The sequence below is a fragment of the Vipera berus genome, assembly GCF_964194415.1.
Source record: "Vipera berus genome assembly, chromosome: 5".
Taxonomy (NCBI): Eukaryota; Metazoa; Chordata; class Lepidosauria; order Squamata; family Viperidae; genus Vipera; species Vipera berus.
In genome coordinates, this window is record NC_138207.1 from 34227372 (window position 1) to 34240167 (window position 12796).

A 12796-nucleotide genomic window follows, 5' to 3' on the forward strand; every position below is an offset into this window, starting at 1 on the left:
TGGGTTCCTCTGCCGTCATCTACATCTGGGACACAGATGGCTCCTCCTACAGATGTTAACTCTTAATTCATGAGGATTCCTTTGTAGCATAGTCACTTTTCTTTATAGTTGTTTAACATTTTATGTTATGTGCATGCTGAACATTTGAATGAGGAGTTAGATGGCCATCAAAAGGTTTGCATTCCATCTATTCCTTTCCTTGGTTTTCAGGGCCCCTGATGTCATGTGACATTTATAGTTCTTTGTAGATCATGCAACAGTATAAAAGTGTATTGTCCGTTTCATAAACAGACTATATTTAATCTATTACCAAATGAACCCACTCTGTTACGCCACAAGAAATTCATCTAAATGAACTACATTAACACTGTATACCAAGCCACAATGAGACAATCAAAAATAAAATAAAATAAAAACAAATGAATTTTAGTATATTGTGCATAAGTGTCAGAACCCACTCCAGTCTACATCTTAAGAAAGAAAGACTCTTGGAGGCAAGATTGTCCAAGCAGGAACTTTTACTAAGACATGGATGATAGAAGGTATAATAGACAGAATCTGAAAAAATCTTTTCACAGTTCGAAATTTTTAAAGTGTGCCCGAGCAAAACCCCACCACTCAGTTCATTTGGTCAGTTCTGGATCAGTCAAGTTTCAGGTGGCAAGCCCCTCATGGGAAAGTTAGAACCTGTTAAGGAATTTATTGTGCAGAGGTCTCCTTGTGCTACCAAAGAGTTGCACAGACAATGAAGGGCACTGAGAGCAGTAAAAGTCACACAAGAATACACTGAGTTCTAAAAGCAAAAAGTATTTTACTTTGAGGTGGTGTAAAAACAAAAATGCACAGTCAAAAAATAAACAGTCCAAGGTCATAAACAATAGCAACAGTCCAAGGAGTAATCCAAACTACAAAGTCTTCTTACCGGTCCAGAGGTCAATACACAGTTCAGGTTTACAACAGTAGTAAACCAACAGCAGAGCAAAAACAGTAACAGTAGAAAGCAGTGAATTCAGAGAGAGAGAGAAGCTACGTTCCTAGCTTCCTCTTATGGCCATGAGAACACTTACACACCCATTGGCCAATTAACAACTTAAAGCCATAGCATTATGGTTAATATATTTTCAACCCAACATTGTAGGCTAGCACCATATGCCTAACATTCTCCCCTTTGGGTAGAATAATATATAACTCTTACAATCTTATGCACATTCTTTCACAATTAGCATTGTGTTTCACAGCACTTTGTACCTTCGTAAAATGGTCTGCAATATTTACATCAGATGGACAATACTCTAACTGTATTAATTTATCTTTGACACATTGTCTGACATTTAAATAACGAAGATCAGTATGTTTAGATCTTGTTCTTACTGCAGCATTATTAGCCATCTTTATTGCAGCTTGATTGTCCTCATACACAATGAATGGATCATTTACATTTAAACCCATATCTAACAATAATTGTTTGTACACTAGCAGTTCTGTACATAACACTGATAAACATGAAAATTCAGCCTCCATTGTAGATAAGCTTATGTGTTTTTGTCTAATAGACTTCCATCCAATCAAAGAATCACCCAACATTATAGCCAACCCTGAAGTAGATTTACGAGTGTTTGAATCAGAGGCAAAACTCGCATCTGCATATGCAGTAAGGATTAACTCACGATTTGGCTCTAGATATAACGAGTAGTGAATAGTCTGCTTCAGATATCTTAATACTCGTTTAGCTGATTGCCAGTGTCTAACAGTTGGATTATTGTTGTACCTAGCTAATTGATTTACACAGTAAGAAATATCAGGTCTAGACCAATTACTCAGATACATAAGACTTCCTATCAAAGATTGGTACATAGTCTTATCAAATACAGGACTCTCAACATTAGTGTCCTTAAAATCCATAGCCATCGGAGTTTTAGCTGGTTTACACATTTCCATATTGTATCTCTTTAATAACTGAGATATTTTACTGGCTTGCGACACCTTAAAACCCCTATTTGTTTTCACAATATCTAACCCCAAATAGTGGCTAATTTCTCCAAGATTTCTAATTGTGAATTTATTTTGCAATCTTGAAATGATAGTTTGTGCTTCTAACTCAGTTTTTGTTATTATTGCAATATCATCTGTGAATAATAAAATAAAAGATAATGCTCCGTTGTGTTCTCTTCTAAACAAACAAGGATCAGCATTACTGGCTACAAAACCTATTGCACTTAACTCATTTACTATACATTTGTTCCACTCATAGCCTGATTGTTTCAATCCATAGAGGCTTTTCTTTAATTCCCAACAATCATGGTCTCTATCACTGGTCAATCCTGGTGGTATTCTTAAATAAATAGTATGTTGCAATGGAGCATGTAGATATGCAGTTTCAACATCTACATGATTAACCATATATTGGTTTTTAGCCGCCCATACTAAAGCTGCTCTTAAAGTAGTTGCCCTTAGACTGGGTGCAAACACTTCGTCATAATCCTCAGTAGTTTGGGCAAAACCTTGTGCAACCAAACGTGCCTTATGGGTTATAGTTCCGTCTACACCCTTCTTTAACTTATATATCCATTTACAACCTATAGCTTGCTCACCAGGTGGCAGTTTTGCTTTCACATAAACCTTAAGATCCTGCAAAGAATTCAACTCCCTGTTCATTGCAGCTTTCCATGATGCCTGTTCCTTTTCAGGATACATCCTGATCTCATCATAGTTAGATGGCTCTACACTAACTTGACATACTATACTTGCTTCATAGCGATCAGGTGGATGTCTGATGCGCGTTGAACGCCAAGGAATTACAGGGCTTTGAATTTCTGTCTCCTTTCCTTCCTCTGATTCATCTATTATCTCCCCTATCTCCTCTTCATCTTTTATATTTACAGGAGATGCATTATCATTACTAGTTACGTTATCAGAGGAGTCCTCAAACACTAGAGGATCAGTATTAACAGCTTCTTGCTCTAACCTATCCCAACCAACGTGCTCAAGGAATTTTGCACTAGCACTGTTATATACATTAGTTGTGCCTCGTTCCCAGAAACGATAGGATCTGTGATTAGCTTCATAACCTACGAAGTATAATTGCCTAGCCCTATGTTGGCCTTTACTCCTGAGTTGTGCAGGAATGTGGACCCAAGCTGGGGTGCCAAACGTGTGCAGGTAATCAAGGTTTGGTCTTCTACCATGCCATATAGTATATGGTATTTTACCAGTAGAAGTATTAACAACTATATTCAGAACATGGTTTGCACATTTTGCTGCCTCCCCCCACAGTCTATCTGTTAAGCCTGAATCTTGTAACATGGTTCTCATCATGGCTTGTAACGTTTGCCCACGTCTCTCAACAAAAGCATTATGTTGAGGTCTATAAGGGGCTGAACGTTTATGCTCAATGCCAGCTGATTGTAGCATATCAACAAAATGCTTATTTGTAAATTCAGTGCCATTATCAGTAATTATGCACTGAACCTTTCTCTTTGTTTTTCTCTCCACGAACTTCAGCCAGTTTGCAAATTGTTGGAAAGTATCTGCCTTTGACTTAAGCAGATAACAAAAACCATATCTAGAGTAGTGGTCCAATATACTTAAAACATAACATGACCCTCCTAAACTTGGTTTCATGGGTCCAATTAAATCAGTAAACACAACTTCCAAAGGTACAGTTGTTTTGAAGCTGTTTAACCTGTTTGCAGGAGTTGCCTTACTCTTTTCCTGATTACAGGCATTGCAATTCAAATACTTACTACATGGCTTCAGTTTAACTCCCTCTACTAATTCCACTGTTTTACGTAGTGAGTTAAAGTTTACATGCCCTAACCGCCTATGCAATAAATGTATACACTCATCATGTGGCTTCTTGTTCTCACATAGTGAGTTAGCTTTAACTGTACTAACCTGGTTACTTGTGAGAACGAATAAACCATTTTTCAAATTAGCAGTTACACAGGTTCCATTCCTCTCAATAGTGCATTGCTCCCCTCTGAATGTTACCACAAACCCAACCTTAACCAATTCCCTTACAGATAACAGGTTGAATCTTAGTTTAGGTATATATAACATAGGTAACTGTTCATCAATGCATGGACAATAGGAATTACCTTCACCAGAGGCCTTCATCCTCCAACCGTTGGCTAGTGAAACATATTGGTTGCTGTTTTTCATATTAACAAACCTCTCTTTCACTTTAGTAATGCATTGTGAAGCCCCACTATCAACAACCCACAATTCATTATTTCTGGATGTTGGTTCACCAGAAATAGCCAAACCAATGCCCTTCTTAGCCTTCCCACTGCTATTCACATTCTGTTTTCTTCCCTTTCTACAGAATTTGGCTATATGTCCTCTAGCCCCACAAGAATAACATTTCTTGACGTTGTAAGCAGTGGTGAATTGCTGCTTCTCTCGTGGCTGTGTTTCTCTCAGCTGGTCTCTGTCACGCCTTCTTCTGGACTCTTCCAGCAGTCTCCCAGTAATGTTAGTCAATGTCAGTTCCTCTCTGGTCAGGACTTCCAAAGAAGAAACATACTCATCATAACTCTCATCCAAAGATGACAAAATAATGTAGACCTGATGCAACTCTGAAAAAATCAGCTCCTTTTCATGAAGCTCTTGAAAAGTTGCCTTCATGTAATTTAAATGGGTCAGCATATCTCCATTCTTCTGCAGACGAGCCCTAAACAGCTTACGTGTAAGGTGTATATGTGCACCCACACTGTCTCGAACATAAAGCCTTCGCAAAATATCCCAACACCTAGCAGCAGACTCCTCACCACGAATATGGACAAGCTGCTGGTCATTCAGTGTTAGTCCAATAATGCAAAGAGCTTTCTCATTGCTTCGTTTAAAGTTGTCTAACTTCTTTGCATCCTCTTCGTCATCTGGATCCCAAGCAGTAGTATCTGGTGGGTTATTTACAACAGCCCATAGTCCTTCCTTGCGCAAAAGCAAGCAGCATTTTGTGGACCAGGAAACATAGTTTGTCCCATCCAACCGGGTTATCCAGGAGATGCCTGACAACAGTTCCTGTGCCATTTTACACCAAATACAAACTCAGCTAGGAATACTGTGTGTACTTACTCTCAGTACAGGCCTGGGCCCATAACCAGTGTTAGGGAATTTATTGTGCAGAGGTCTCCTTGTGCTACCAAAGAGTTGCACAGACAATGAAGGGCACTGAGAGCAGTAAAAGTCACACAAGAATACACTGAGTTCTAAAAGCAAAAAGTATTTTACTTTGAGGTGGTGTAAAAACAAAAATGCACAGTCAAAAAATAAACAGTCCAAGGTCATAAACAATAGCAACAGTCCAAGGAGTAATCCAAACTACAAAGTCTTCTTACCGGTCCAGAGGTCAATACACAGTTCAGGTTTACAACAGTAGTAAACCAACAGCAGAGCAAAAACAGTAACAGTAGAAAGCAGTGAATTCAGAGAGAGAGAGAAGCTACGTTCCTAGCTTCCTCTTATGGCCATGAGAACACTTACACACCCATTGGCCAATTAACAACTTAAAGCCATAGCATTATGGTTAATATATTTTCAACCCAACATTGTAGGCTAGCACCATATGCCTAACAGAACCATCAGTCCATTTGCAGCCCAATTACTCCCTCCCCTTCACATTCCATCCGGAGACACAAACCAGAATTCCCCCACCCTCTTTCTTAGTTGCTCATGGATCAGAGAGAGATGATTCCTTTCATCGATCTTTTTGCAATGGCCAACAGGTAGGCTAGATAAACAAAAGGTTACATCTAAGGGGAGGAAATGGAGGCAATAAACTCCCCTGTTTATTCCCTTTCCTCCTTGGGAATGGCAGAATCCAAGGGTGGGGGTGAGTTTTGGATTTGCACAGAGAGACAGAGTTAGAAATGAAATATAAATGGATTCTGACAATAAGCTGACATTACATCTTTATTTGATAAGTGCAATGTGTGAATATACTATAACCATGTCCCAGGTATTAGGATACTGTTTTCTTTTATCCATGTATTTACCTTCTAAAACATTTTTGGTTTTTTAATTTTTATTTATATTTATTTGTAAAATTTATTAGCCCCCCATCTTATCACAAGGTAACAATATTAAAAGATAAAACTGTACAAAACCTAATGATGTAAATACAATACTATAAAAAATTCAGATAAACAACCTAGCTAAAAGTTAGAGAGGGAGAAAGTAAGATGGGAGGAGATGCGATCTGTTGCTTTTTAGTTTATTATTTAATATTTTTAATTTTAATCATTTTGTATTACTTTTTTTAACCTTTTTATCACTCAGTAAGCTGCCCAGAGCTATTAACATGGTGCAATGGGTAGAATATAAATTAATAAGTAGCAATAATAAAAAATGGAGAAATTGTGATTAGTCCTAGACTGAGTAATGTTTTAATGCATATGTACATAAAAAAGAGTTAAATAAAAGGTACAAATTCATTAAAAAGAAAGAAAAGTGGTGTTTCCATATCGAGCAACAATAAGTCAGGGGTTTGAAGAGAAATGACAACTGAAAATTAGAAAGTTGAATGAGAAAAGATGAAAATAAATAAAGTTGAGAAGAACAGTGAGGTTAGTTATTGTAAGGAAGCTAAGCAGAATAGTTCCAGGATGTGAAAAGACAAATTCCATACAGCTTTTAAACATTTATATTTCCTTTTATCAAACTAAATATGGTATATCTGGAATTAAAACTGGTCCATCCATGAAGTATTGAACATTCCAGACCTGTTTAACTTTAAAAAGGTCAAATTAAGAATTAACTGATGTGGAATGAAGACATATCGAATTATAGGTTTGTGTGTTATGGGCTGGAAGAACTGAATAGGAAAGAGATCTAATAAGGTTAATAGAATAGTAAAAAAGTTATATATAAATAGTAGTAGTAGTAGTTCAGATCTGATAACCATATCTCATATGTCTTGAAGTTCATCATATTCTGTATAATGAATAAAAAGATAATTCTGATTGGTTCACCTATAAAATGAAAGTAAAGCAATATGTAAGATCGTTATCAGCATGTGAAGAAGAGACTTAATCACTTGAGATCTAATGTGTCAATAATTGTCCTTCACTTGTATCTTCCAACATGTGTCTCAGACACAAGTTAAAGAACCAATGCAGTGAAATAAAAAAAATACTACAGACATGAAAAGACAAGACTTGAAGAGACTATGAAAATGAAGCTCTGTGGTATATTAGGATAAAGACAGGAAGTTAATTTATGTAATATTTGTCTTTAGAGACAGTTTCAGTAAAGAATGGCATTTGAAGCTGGAAGATTAAGGGTGAAATCCTCAACCGTTAATATGCGCTTGGAATATAAGTAACAGAAGAGACACAAATGTAATGCAGAATAAATGGGAAATCAAATACGTCTTTTTATTATTTATACACTAACAAAACGTACTTAGAAAGTTTGCCTATTAGTTTTAGAGGACACTCCTGGATATAAAATAGGCTTGTGTTGTCACACAGCGCTTTGAACGTTGTTTGATTTGATTTAATTTCATTTTATGAATAAGTATTATTTGAACAAATAAAATAGAAGAGAATAATTCTACATGATAAAATTTAGTGCTTTTGTGCTTACAGTGATGGAATTTACTTGCAGAGATGCTTCGAGAATTCATCTGCAAATATCAGTGTGGAGTTCTGATAAGAGATGAAGGTGATTCATATCTAGGGAGTGGATTTATATTTGCATGAGTGGAATTTAAATAAGGAAGGCTGTCAGTTGTGCAGAGGTTTCCAAGCATATTCATCCAACAAATGCAGAGTATGTCCTTTCAGACATTAGATTAGGTGAACCAGGCATGGGCAATGGAGTGAAAACTGAAACCAATATATGTGCTTTTATATTCCACCTTTAGTACTCCTGTATTTGGTTAAGGATTGAATATGTCACACTAGCTGAACTAAGTTTCAGGAGAAATAGATAACAAAGAACACATAACCTATGCATTAATTGAAACTGAACAGGCTAAAATATTGTGGGATTTCTAAATACAAACTGAGACAAGTTACATAATACACAAATTTTAACCCTGGTTGAAAAGAAGGAAGTATGGATAATTAACATGCAAAATCCAGGAGACAGTAGAACAGAATACAAATAATTAGGGAAGATCACAAAGTATCAAGATCTGAAAATCATAATTGAAAGAGTATGGCATTAACTGGCTGTGGTGGTCCCAGGGGTTCTCGGAACAATAGGTGCCATACAAAAAACACCTTAGAAAATCTGTGCATTGTCAAAATTTCCATCTGTCTATTACAAAAGGCTACACCGGTTGGATCAACACTTACAATATGCCAATATGCCAATACATAGGTTCTTGGCAAGAACTTGATGCAAATGACGGTGAACACTGGCTAAAGAACTGGGAGTTTAGATTGTTGTGAATAAAATAATAATAAAATCATTTGGACGAAATCAGCATTGAAGAATCATCATCAGTCAATTGCAAAACGCAGCTTTATTAGGAACAGCCTATAACCTGTGATGATATATTTAACACCATCACATAATAACATCTGTCCATTCAGATCCTTGGAAAGGACTTAATAGGTGGATAAAAATTCAGTGTAAATATCTGGCTGACTCTGAACCATAATGAATAATGAATGTATGAGACCTGAAAACCCTAATTTTACCAAACCCCCCCCCAAAACAAAACAAAACTCTGCTTGGAACTGCCTCGATTCTTAAATGCTCCTTTAAATATTCTCCGCTGCCTGGAGGCGGTTCGGGTCTGGATGGGGAGGAACAGGCTTCAACTCAACCCTGACAAGACTGAGTGGCTGTGCGTACCGGCATCTCAGGATATTCAGGATATCCCATCCCTCTCTATGGGGGGTGAGTTATTACCCCCCGTAGATAGGGCTCGCAACTTGGGAGTCCTCCTAGATTCACAGCTTTCCTTAGAAGACCATATAGTAGCTGTGACTAGGGGGGCCTTCGCCCAGGTCCGCCTGGTGCGCCAGTTGTGGCCCTATCTAGACCGGGATGCCTTACGTACGGTCACTCATGCGCTCGTGACCTCTCGTCTGGACTACTGCAATGCTCTCTACATGGGGCTACCCTTGAAGACCACTTGGAGGCTCCAACTGGTACAGAATGCAGCCTCGAGAGTTGTGTTGGGAGTTTCCCGACACTCCCATGTTACACCTCTGCTCCGCGAGCTGCATTGGCTTCCAGTTGTCTTCTGGGTGAGATTCAAGGTGTTAGTAATGACCTACAAAGCCCTACATGGCATGGGTCTGGAATACCTTGGGGAGCACCTGCGGCCGGCGTCAACTTCCCTCCGCCCAGTACGCTCCCACAGAGAGGGCCTCCTCAGGGTGCCACCGGTCAAAGAATGCCGACTGGTGGCCCCCAGGGGGAGGGCGTTCTCTGTGGGCGCGCCGGAGTTATGGAACCATCTTCCGGCCGAGCTCCGGATGGCGCCTGATCTCCGCTCCTTCCGGAGCGATCTCAAAACCTACCTTTTTGAACAAGCTGGCCTGGCCTGATGGGATGGGGTTGGGTTTTATAAATCGGTTTTTAACTTTTTAATGCGTACTAATTTATTCACGGGCATTGTTGTTTAATCGTTTTTAATTTGTGTATCTTGTTTTTTTTAATATGTATTGCCCTGTTCACCGCCCTGAGTCCTTCGGGAGAAGGGCGGTATACAAATTAAATTAATAAATAAATAAAATAAATAATTAGGACTCGAATTATTAAGTTCACACCAGTATAATGGGAACATACCAAAGTATTATTTTGTCTGTTTCTATTTGCATAAATCAGATATCAACATCCTTTTCAAACTTTTGAGCAATCCATATAATCTTACATAACATTGGCATTAAAAATCATATCTTAAATTAAAATACTTGAAACCATAGAACAGTAAAATTGGGAGAACTGGTTAGACTATAAAATATAAACCTCTTGTGCTTGAAGTCAACTACTATAAATAATAAATATAAAATATAAACAAATCATAATGAAATATAAATAAACTATTGTGTGTACACACACACACACACATCTCTCTCTCTCTCTCTCTCTCTCTCTCTCTCTCTATATATATATATATATATATATATATATATATATATATATATATATATATATATATAATCTATATATCTATAATCACACAAAAAATCATTTTAAATTCTTCCATTTGCAAAATATCATATTCAGTTGGGAGTTGTTAGACGAACAGAATGTGAGCAGAATGCTTTCAGCTTTTGACATCAACCTAATCTATCTAATTTAATGTTCCAGAGGGCTAGTAATAAAATTCAGTTTTTAAATGGATCGTAGGAAAGAGAAAGAGAGAGAGCAAAATAAAGCAAGCCCAAATGAATGAGAAATGGATATTAATTTTTGGGTATAATTATATGGATTTTGCAGTAAAAGCCAACTAATTCAAGACATTAATAAAATACAGCATAAAAATTTATAGTTAAGCCTTGTAATGACAAGTTTGCTTATAGATGTAGAGAAATCTCTATTCAGAACACAGGTAGCGTTTCCAGATTCGTACACAAATCTGGCAACTTAACAACACTAATCCACTAGACTTTACAACCACCCCTTCACCAAGCTAACCATCCAGCTTTTCCCAACTCTACATTAATGTTCAATAAATAAAGCATTCTGTTTTGGAAGAATACCAATTTTTTTTTCTATTATACATGCTTGTACTTAACCTACAAAACACTGGAGGACATGTGAAACAGATAAATGGCATTTAAAAAGCATGTCCTGACTAATAAAGAATTCAAAAGCTTCATCCTGCTGTTTCCTTTGAATGAACATAAATGAATCTTAATGAATCACATGATTTGCCAACCTAACTTTTACATGCTTAGAACTGTTGAAGGCTGTTTAAAAGTAGTGCTGGATATAGCGAAACATTTCAGTGGAGATTCACATATTTCTTGAAGTCAAGAGATTTATGGATTTATACATAAAATATGACAAGGGAGCTTAAGATACTGTTTGTGATAACAAAAAAACCATTAATAACTGATAAGAGACTCTTAGTCAAACACACTAGGCATATTTCAAGAAACTGAATTAGACTTTAGATCAATCGGGTTTCATACCAGGAGAGGAAGTTTTGCTCTAAATTTTAGACTGTGTACTTTACCTCACAAAACTGTTGCTTTTCTGTTTATCTTTTGGACCAACTTTAAAGAGCCTTTCCTATTTTAAAAGCTTAGGTCTTTTCCTTTGTCATCACCATTACTACTTTTCTTTCCTTCTTTTCTAACAAAACATTTCACAATATATTTTATACTGTCTCCTAGACCCTAATGATGAGGAAGCATTTGGTTCTGATTTAGTTACACATATTATCCATTGGGGTGAGAAGGAAATTTTACATACATATATTTCTAATTAATATTTACAAGGTGTTTCTAATTTTCTAGTACATTCTGCTTTACTTATGGTGAACAATAACAAGCTAATATCTGATAATTTGTAAATTCTGTCTGGCTTATTTTGGTCTTCTCAGTAAGCTTTCTTGTAATGTTTTTTCTGCAACACTCCTTATGGTACGTTGCAACAAATCCTTATAATTTCGCAGATGCTATTTTCTGTTCCCCAATTCAATTAATGTTAAGGAAAAGAAACTTGAAAAAAGTATTGCTTGAGCAATACTTGCTAGCATCTGTCAGTTCAGGTTTGGGTTCTTTAATTATTATAGTGTCGTTTCATTGTATGTCGTTCTGGAGATGGATTTTTTTTAAAAAAAGAAGACATCCTTGGATATAGTTATGCTGATAGTAATTAATATTTCAGGAAGAAACTGAAACATAATTATCTACAGGTATATTAGTCATAAGCAACTGTTTATTAGGACAGGACATAGTAGTTTCACTGAAGCAAAGTAGTTCTTGATTTATAACCGGTCAGTTAACAAAATTATTACAACCCATCCTTGAAATTATGATTGCCGTATCGTACCCACAGTCATATGGTTGCATTTCGAATACTTGGCCACTGGCTCACATTTATAATCAGATGGAGCATTTCCTGACTATGTGATTGCATTTTGTGATTTTTTTTAAACTGTTTTCTAGCAAAAAAATATCAAAAAATTACATTGGATAAGATGAATTCATATTTACAACAATGTGATTCGCTGAATGACAACAGTAACTCACTTAATGACCATTGTAAAAAATCATAAAGTCAAGTCTAGTCATTGTGTGACTTGACTTACAACTGGCTTGCAATCAAAATTCCTCTTCAATTGTAGTTGTAAATGTAGGAGATGACTAGGCTGAGCCTGAGGGAGGGGTCAAAGACTTCATAAGTCATGACTCCCTCCATGCCTACAAGAGATCCAAGTGCAGCCCACCTTGAATTTCCCTTAACGATCAATTGGGCAGATTCTTATAGAAAACGTAAGCTTGCAATACATTTTTATAATCATTTGAACTGCCTGAATCTCCTGGTTTCCTGGACACTTGATAGTAAATTGAAGACTACTTATAATCTGCATTGTTTATTATGCCAATGGGATATAATTATGTGCTCTGCATCCCAAGGACATTTTATAAAATATTTTCTGACCTATAACCACTCACCTACCAACAGCTGCATCTTCTGAATCTTCTCAGGTGTTTCCTCTGGCCCCGCATTAAAATCAGTCCATTTCAGTAGCAATAGAAAATGCAGGTTGGGTGGTTTTAGTGAATGTCATGAGATTGTCTTGCAGGCCATGCAGTGGTGGGATTCAAATATATGAACAACTGGTTCTCTGTATGGATGCCGCTTCTGGAAGTCCATT